The following is an 8,727-nucleotide window of genomic DNA, read 5'->3' on the forward strand; positions in this document are numbered from 1 at the left end:
CAACATTTAATAAAAATATAAACTCTACCCAGACCATTCTTTCCCCACTACTGCCTTTCTCTTTATCCTTTCACACACCATCATTGTAGACGTCATTTCCTCCAGGCCTATCTTATCCTAACAAAGATGTTACTCTGTTCGCAGCTGCACATCATTTCTCCAAAAGCCCTGTTTAACAGGAGCAGCAGAGCGGTGACCCATTTCACTGTCTGGATACTGGATGAGGGCAGAAAACCATCTGCACTTGCAGCTCTATTCTTAGCACTTAGCCCAAATAATCTGCACTAGTTCATAACTTTTTGATAAATGCATATTACTTAAATTCTGGCTTTGTAGAGAGGATAAAAGAGTATTATTTAATGATCTAAAATAGCAGATTCATGCTTAGATAGCTTATCCTGTTTTCAGAGTCTTCCATAGACTAACATAGATCATCTAAAGGTTAGAAAAAAAAGAATAAGAAGTACAGAAACAGTAATGTGTGCAATGAGATTTAGGGGTAAAAGTAGAGAAATGAAATTAGGGGAACCTTGGGGAGGTCAGCGGGGGGAAGAATGGGTCAGCAAAGAGAAGTAGCAGGAGATGTAGATCAAATTACTTTTGGATCTTCAGGAAATATGTTGTCCACCAGGCGTTTGTAACGAGGACGTAAAGCAGAACAGCAGCAGCATACTCCTGTTTTAAAAAGAAAAAAGTACAGCTATCATTAATAGTGTAACTGGTCAATAAAACCAAGTTTCTGAATATTAGGCTACTTAAATAGGAAATCCTGGGGCCTCGGGGCCATATTCTTGGGGGACATCAAGGTCAACTGGCTGGTACAGCACAGCTCCTGAAATACAGTGTTCTGCATCCTCCTGTAGGGAGGAGAGGCTAGGATCTTAAAAGCCTGTAAGCAGCTGCCTAAGGTGAAATGACTGGTTTCTTTCTTTCTGTCTGAAATAAGAACAAAGAAAATCAAAGGCCCATGGGAACAATTAGTCCACAGTGCACACAGACCTTGTGAGCCTCAACCTTCACAACCTCGAGACCACAGGTACTAGCTGCCTGGCGACCCCTGCCGATGGCTCCGAGAGGGGGATCACTACAGAAGGGCCCTGGCTACAAACCAAATTAACAGACACAAACCACACACACCCAGGCCAGGATTCCTGGTCGGGTGAGAGACTAGAGATGACTATCCTTCATCACCCCACAAGCCTGATTTAAAGCACCTCCATGAGTCAATTTTCAGCCAAACAGCAGGCAGGCCTATAAAGAACTCCAGAGAGGAGTTAAAATACAGAGCTCCCTTAAAAGGAAATGAAAATAAAACCGAGGGATCCATTTTAGACAAGAAGCATGACAAAGTGTCTCAGTGTTTAATTTACAAAACCTTTATCAAACAAATCAATGTCAAAAGTCACACAGAATAGAATACTTAAATGCTGTTGATGCTGTTAGGTGTCATGCAGTATTAACCCCTGCAGACAGATCAAAACCCTGACGGACACTGCGCCATCCTCACAATCCCTGCCGTGTTTAGGGCACATGATTCAATCTCTCTCACTGCCCTCAAGAAGGAATCCAACCACAGCTGACTCTCCTTCAATCTTCCACAGCTGTAAATCACATGAGAGGAGACAGCTCCTCTGTATCCCAGGGAGAGAGACAGATTTGAACCACCAAAGGCCAGGATGGCTTTGATCCCAGCCTGTAGGGTAGCAGCGCAACTCGCTATGCCGGTACCCAGGCCACCAGATCTCCCTAAATGACCAAGCAGACATGTAAAATACTTAATAAAAAAAGGTAACTGAAGGACTATTTTGCACTTAACCAGTAATGCCAGTACTGGTTGCCACTGTTAGGTTCCGCCTTGTCCACTCTCACCTACTGTGACTATGAGAATGCGTGAAGCTGAATGAGACCCGGCCTGATCCTGTGCCACCTTTAGAATGTCGTGTTTATACCCCTGGTGGGCTCACTGGGTAAATCCATCTCATTTAGGACTTGTGCTTCTCTTTCACTGATCTTCTACTTTTCCATAAACTCCAAAGAATGGGAGACAAAGCCTTGGCAACCTTGTCTCTAAGCAGCAGATCTGTTTGTACTTTTGAAGTCCAAGGGATATCTGATGCCCTTCACCAACACCACAATTCAATGACAATACTTCTTCACTCTTCCTTATTCACTGTCCAACTTTCATATGCAGACGAAGCAAATGAAAGATACCATGGTTTGAGTCAGGCACACCTTAGTCATGAAACTGACAACCTTGCTCTTGCACTTTACTACCCCTGATGCCAGATGTGCCCATGGCACTAATGTAATTTGATTTGTTGATAATGGATCCAAGTAAAGTGAAATCCCTGACAACTTCAAGTTTTTCTCCATTTATCATAATGTTGCTTAGTCATCCAGTTGGGAGGCCATCTGCTTTATTTATGTTGCGGTGTGATTCATACTAAAAGCTATAGTCTTGGAGCTTCATCAATAAGTTCCTTGTTTTCTGCAAACACAGTTGTGTAATTTGCATAACAGGTTTTGATGTATCTTCTTCATGATACCATACATCCTTCTTCATACAATCCAGCTTCTCAAATTACTTGCTTAGTATAAAAACAGAGAGGGGAGCTCTGGTGACCTAGTGGCAAGGAGCTGCAGCTACAATCCCAGAGGCACACGGTTCGAATCCACCAGATGCTCTGCTGGGTGAAGGAGGGACAATCTTCTCCTGTACCAGTTAGATCTGATTTGACAGTACACTCACACAAAAATAATAAAATAAAAAAAAAAACCACAACAGAGTAATTATAGATTGAAGCTCAGCATCAGGAAACAAAGATTCCACTGGGTTGATTGGCAACATCATGATAAACAGTGAAGAGACTCAGATTATAAACAGCTTCAGTTTGCTTGTCTCCATAATCAACACTCTTGGTCTCAGCAGCCAGGAAATTAAAAGACGAACACCATTGGGAAAGTCAGCCATCAGGACCTCTCCAGAGTACTGAAGAGCAACGATGTCAGTGTGGAGACTAAGGTGTGCCTGATTCAGGCCACAGTCTTTGCAATTACTTGTTATGCATCAAAAAGGTGGAAAATGACTAGGGATGACAGATGGAGAATTGATGCCTTTGAGCTGTGGTGCTGGAAAAGAGTACTGAATATACTATGGACTGCCAGGAAAATAAACAAGTTCATCCCGGAGCGGGTGAAACCAGGCTGCTTCCTGGAGGCTAGGATTTTGAAGCTCTACCTCACTTACTTTGGGCATGTTGCAAAGAGGGACCAATCCTTGGAGAGGGATGTCATGCTTGGAAGAATGGACAGATAGCATAAGAGAGGAAGACCCTCAATGAGATGGACTGATTCAGTGACTGGGGTAATAACTGGCACAGGACAGAACAGGGTCCAGAGCTGTTGGACACAGGGTCGCTATGAGTTGCAAGCGACTCGAAAGCACCTAACAGCAGCAGGTATGATGAAAGGACATAATGCTGATATACACGCTTCCTAATTGTAAAGTATGCAGTATACCCATTAGTCCATGTTTTGCTCAAATACAGTTTCTTGATCTACACAAAGATTGTGCATTAGCACAATTAAGAGATTTAGAATTACCATTTTTTCACAACGTTACCTATGATTTTTTATTATTACAGTCAAATGCCTTCACATACTCAATAAAACACAAGTAAATATCACTCTGGTATTCTTTGCTTCTATTCAAGATCCATCTGAAGCCAACACTGTAGCCTAAAAGAGCATATACTCTGCAAACAGCTAATTTAACAAGCTGCTCTGGGATGTAATTTAGCAACACACATGAAGGTTTGTAAAATGACCCTATTATCTGGTCTAGTAATTCCATACCTGGATACTTCAGGCAAAGCTATTAAAGGAAAGAGGCCAAAGCCCTGTGTGCAAGAGCAGCTCCTTGAAATGGTCACGTCTGTAGTAGAGAGCTCTGGCGGCTCAGAGGTAAGGAGTCGCACTGGCAACTAGCTGCTCTGTGGGCAAAAGATGGGAAATTTCTCCTCCTGCGCGTTTATTGCCCCTGAAAACTCACTGGAGGGTCAGTTATGAGTTGGTTCTGACTACAGTACATAACAACAATGTATATTTATTAAAAACAACAAAGACCAAAACTGAGCAACTTAGTCATAAAGGAACAAGTTCAGCATAATGCCCGTTTAATGACTAAGGTGCTGAGTGAACTAAGGGACATAAGAACAAATACTGTATAAGACCATTATTGCAAAACAGAATGATAACCAGTGAGATGTATATGGATATCCCCAAGAGGGAAGGGGAGGGGACAGGAGGACCCAGGGAGGAAGGGGAGAAATCACGGGATCGGGATAGCAGGGTTTAGTGGGTTATAAGGAGGGGGGTCGAAAGAACCAGCAATGTATATGAATCAAACACAATGTAAACAAATTATTATATACAAACCAGTAATGTAAAAATAAACTAAGATGTGTGCCGGGAAAAAAAAAATTAAGAAAGATTTAAAAAAAAAAAAAAAGGCCAAAATGCATTATCAGAGGCATAACTGACTTACAGCTGGCCCGTCAGCAGGTTTTTGGAGGATATAAATGGCACAGGAGGAAAGGGCCCGTCTTTCTCCCTTGGAGCAGTTGGTGGATTCAAACCACATGCTTTTGGGTTGGCAGTACAATTCTTTATTAGTAGGCCACCAGTTGGGTGGAAAAGATTGCTTTTCTTTTCCATTAACTCATAACTCAACAGGAATGTTGGTCCTAAGGCATTATCAAATTATCCTTATGACTGATGAAGCCGGGAGTGGGGAATGCATTTGTTTGTGTTCAGTAACCAAAGCAGGAGAAAATACTTGAGAGGTGAAGAGAAGGTGCTCTTAGGCACACCTATGCTACTGCCTTATTAAGCCTATACAAGAGGCAGCATCTCCGTGTCTCCCCTTCCTCATGAAATAGGTACCATTCAGGCTGCAGTCACACACCAGTGTTCACTGAGGGCCCAGCACTGCAGTCCAACTCAGCTCACCCTCTGTATCCACATCCACAATAGACTAAAGGCATCAAAGGACAAGAAAGAGTTAAGACTTGTGCGTCAGCTTCCGTGGTCACATAGCTCTGTGCATACATTATTGAATCTTTCCAGCAACCTTGGGAGGTATTATTACCATCCACCTCACAGCAGCCGGAACTGCGGCAGGACAGACAGAGAGCATTGTCTTTCACAAGAAATGGTGGGGTGAGACACGGTATCTAAAAATGCCATGGTCTTCCCACACTGGTCAAATCAGTCATTATCCAAGTATTGAATTAGTACCTATTAGGTGACTAACACATTCTAGATGATGCCAGAGACACAAAATGTCTAAGTATAAGGTTTTATTTTTTGTAAAAGTGGCTAGTCCAGTTGTGGATACTTGGGCTCTATATGTTGATAAAACAAAATATCATTCATTTTTCAGGATGTTTTCTACTGAAATAAAATAATTCCAAAAAAATCCATGAGGAGACTTGTCTCGAACAAGATCAAAAATCAAGTCTGATGACTGCGGGAGGAAAGAAAGAGTAGCCACATTTGCAAAATACATATTTCTCTAGGCATTGACTACACTTGGTATAAAAACACGTCTTATAAACACTAGCACTGGACAGAGCACTGGGACACTACATGGCTTAAAATCAAGAAAGGTATGTAACAAGGATGCATCCTTTCTTCATACCTATTCAATCTGTATGCTAAGCAAATCATTCAAAACACTAGATTTTAAAAATGTGACAGCATGATCAGAAGAAGACTGATCAACAGCCTGTGCTGTGCAGATGACACAATCTTGCTTGCTGAAAGTGAAGAGGACTTTAATTATTTCCTGCAAGAGATCAAACACTAAAATTCTCACCACTGGCCTAACTGATGGGCAGATGGAGAAAAGACTGAGGTTGTTAACGATTTCATCTTACTTGGATCCACTATTAACATCCTTGGTTCCAGCAGAAGAAATCAAAAGACATATTTCACTGGGGAAAATCTGTCAAGCACCTCTTTGCGATACAGAGCAAGGATGTAAGTTTAAAGACTAAGGTGCACCTGATTAAAGTCATGGTCCTTTCAATTACTTATTATGTATCTGAAAGTTGGACAATGCATAAAGATCACAGAAGAATTAATGGCTTTTGACTTGTGAAGAGAAGTACTGAATATCTCATGGACTGTCTAAAGAACATGTTGCTCTAACAAATGTCATGGAGAGAGTTCTGATTAGAAGGCTCCTTGGACACAAAGATGATAAAACTTTGTCCCACATATTTTGGGCATGCTGACAGGAAAGGCCAATGAAAAATGGTATCACTGTTAATAAATTGGAGGGTCGGGGAAAGAGAGGAAGGAAGACCCCTAGCAGATGTACTGGACACAGGACTGGGTGGGCTTGAGCCTATCAGAGAGTGTGGCAACGTTCAGACCCATCTTTCACAGGGTTGCGGAAAGCTGTCAACTCGAGGGCACCTACTCACAGTAACAACAAAGTGATGGAATGATTCAAATCATCTATATTGCGTGGTTATCCTATATAGGACACTGTCTTGATGAAAGCTGCTTGTAACTGGGTAAGAAGATTAAAGGACTGTTCTGCTGGCACTAATGCAAGGTCAAATACAGTAAATTCAAATTGCTGTTACTGTAGAAACTGTAAATGGACTGAAAATCAAGCCCTAATCCTTCCTATACCCAGTGGAAACGGTGTCTTTTGTTATTTCCAATAAACAGAATTCCTAATACCTAATAAGTTTCATACATTCTCTGCTACTTTCTGATATGATGCACTGATCCTATTTTAAAGGGGCTTTTAAAAGGGAACTTCTTTCCCCCTGTTTTCAGGAAGCTTGGGCCTAGGGGAGAGGCAGAGAAGTCAGAAGGCCAGATGTGAACCACCAGGCAGTGGCAGAGCCCGAGTCTATGCATCAGTCAGCTCTTGGAGCTGAACACAAGGGCCCTCTTGTACAGCTGGGTGTGCAGGCTGTTTCCATCACCTTTCAGCAGCTTTGCTTTCTCAGAGCAGAGTAGGTGTCATACTGCTGTCTTCATAGTTCTTAGGAACTCAGGAAAACTGTACGCAAAGTTCTTAGTGAGGGTATATGTTATATACTGCAGGAGCGGCACCCACCTCCTAAACAACATGTCTCTGGAAACTCTATGAACTTAGATAAATGTCGATAGTTACAGAAAGGCTTCAGTGCTTTTGTTCATAGGGTCGCTAGGAGTCGTGCTCTACTCGACAGCAATCAACATATATGGTCAATGAATAAAGTAAACATAACTGCTAGCTAGTATTGGTAAAGCAGACAACTAAAGACAACTAAGCAATACAGTGCAGGCAAACAGAAGGTATGTGAGTGCCCTTGAGACAATACTCCCCACCAGCTAAAAATTTCTGCTGTCAACTACTCATTTCAACATCATAGCACATTTTCTGTTGGGCTCAGAAGCCTGAAGCAGCATCCGTATTGGCTGCAGTGGGTATTTTCTGAACATGATGTATGCAGCCCTACACCTACACGAAAGACTTCAAAGACATAGCTAGCTCACTTAGTCTTGGAGCAACTTAGGTGGTCACCACTATCCCCACCTCTCAACAAAGGAGGAAGCAGAGGCGGTGGTGAGGCCGCCCTGCACAGTCACACAGCTGGTAAGAAGAGGAGCATAGATGCTGGCCCCAGGCCTGATAACTTCAACCAGTGAAATACTAGGTAATTTCCAAGATGCACGAAACACTTTTGCTTTTTCCATGGCCCCACAAGACTAGACTGCAGCAATGTGCCTGACTACAGGAACAGGAGCATGCGGCCAGCGAGGGTGTGCAACTCTCAGGGCCACGGTCTCGGGGGGTCCCAACGAGAGCAAAGCACACCTCCCTGACTGCTTATTGCAAAAGAGACACTTCCAACTATGGGGAAGACAGATGAGAGGAGGTTCAAAATTTTCAATTCACTCGGGGTTTCCTAAAGATGGCAACATGCTGAAGAAAACGCAGGGTTGACAAGACTGTGGCAGTAAGAATCTTCACTGATTCTGTACACTACATTCAGTAGGAGAGTACAGTGCACATCAACATCACAGCAAGTCAAACCAAGGGACGGGACCTACTCAAGCACAGCACCAAGGGCGCCTCCCTCGCCGGAGCAAAGTCGTACGGCTTGTCAAGGTCAGCGGCGGGCACCTGAACATAGTCCTTCATGCTGGATGAGAGCAGTCCGCAAGCTGGTCTTCCTGCTTCTCAGTCCCGGTGCCTACTGTTCAGGAAGTGCCAGTTCACTTTAATTAATCAGCAGAGGGTTCTAAAGTATTGCAGCTCATCTAACTTGTCACTGACATCAAATGGAAAGCTATCGGTGCTTCATTAGACCCATATCAAATTCTGCTCGCAAGGCTGACATATTAAGATAATACACTAGTAAAGTATCTGCATTGCTGGCACAAGAAAAGATTTTCATACAGTTTAAAGAAGAAAATAACCTATTTTTTTTTGTTCTTAAAGCATTAAACTTTTAATGCTTCCTCACGTCTGTTTCTAATGTCTCCAATAAATTCCTCACTTGTGCTCCAATCCATCTATTTTTGTCCTCTTCCCAATCCTCAGCTCCTCAAGGGAAGAAAAAAAGGGCTAAGTGCATCTCAGAAAGCCTCAGACTGAGTGCTATGAATTCTTCACTTATATCCCAATCCTTCAAGGAGAAAAAGAGGTCACCCATT

General features: G+C 42.7%; 1 protein-coding gene across 2 annotated transcripts in view; it reads right to left on the minus strand.

Annotated features, from left to right (window-relative positions):
- EFR3A (EFR3 homolog A (S. cerevisiae)) overlaps positions 1-670 on the minus strand; it is a 63,206-nt gene extending 62,536 nt beyond the window's left edge. The window contains exon 1 of one of the 2 annotated variants that reach the window (XM_006879282.1): positions 599-669. The gene's annotated coding sequence lies outside the window, so the exon portion shown is untranslated. Of the gene's footprint in view, positions 1-598 lie in introns of both variants that reach the window. The other variant, XM_006879283.1, reaches the window with a different exon arrangement.
- Between the last annotated feature and the right edge of the window lie 8,057 nt (positions 671-8,727).

The sequence above is a fragment of the Elephantulus edwardii genome, unplaced genomic scaffold, assembly GCF_000299155.1.
Source record: "Elephantulus edwardii isolate Elephantulus edwardi_28Jun2011 unplaced genomic scaffold, EleEdw1.0 scaffold00003, whole genome shotgun sequence".
NCBI lineage: Eukaryota > Metazoa > Chordata > Mammalia > Macroscelidea > Macroscelididae > Elephantulus > Elephantulus edwardii.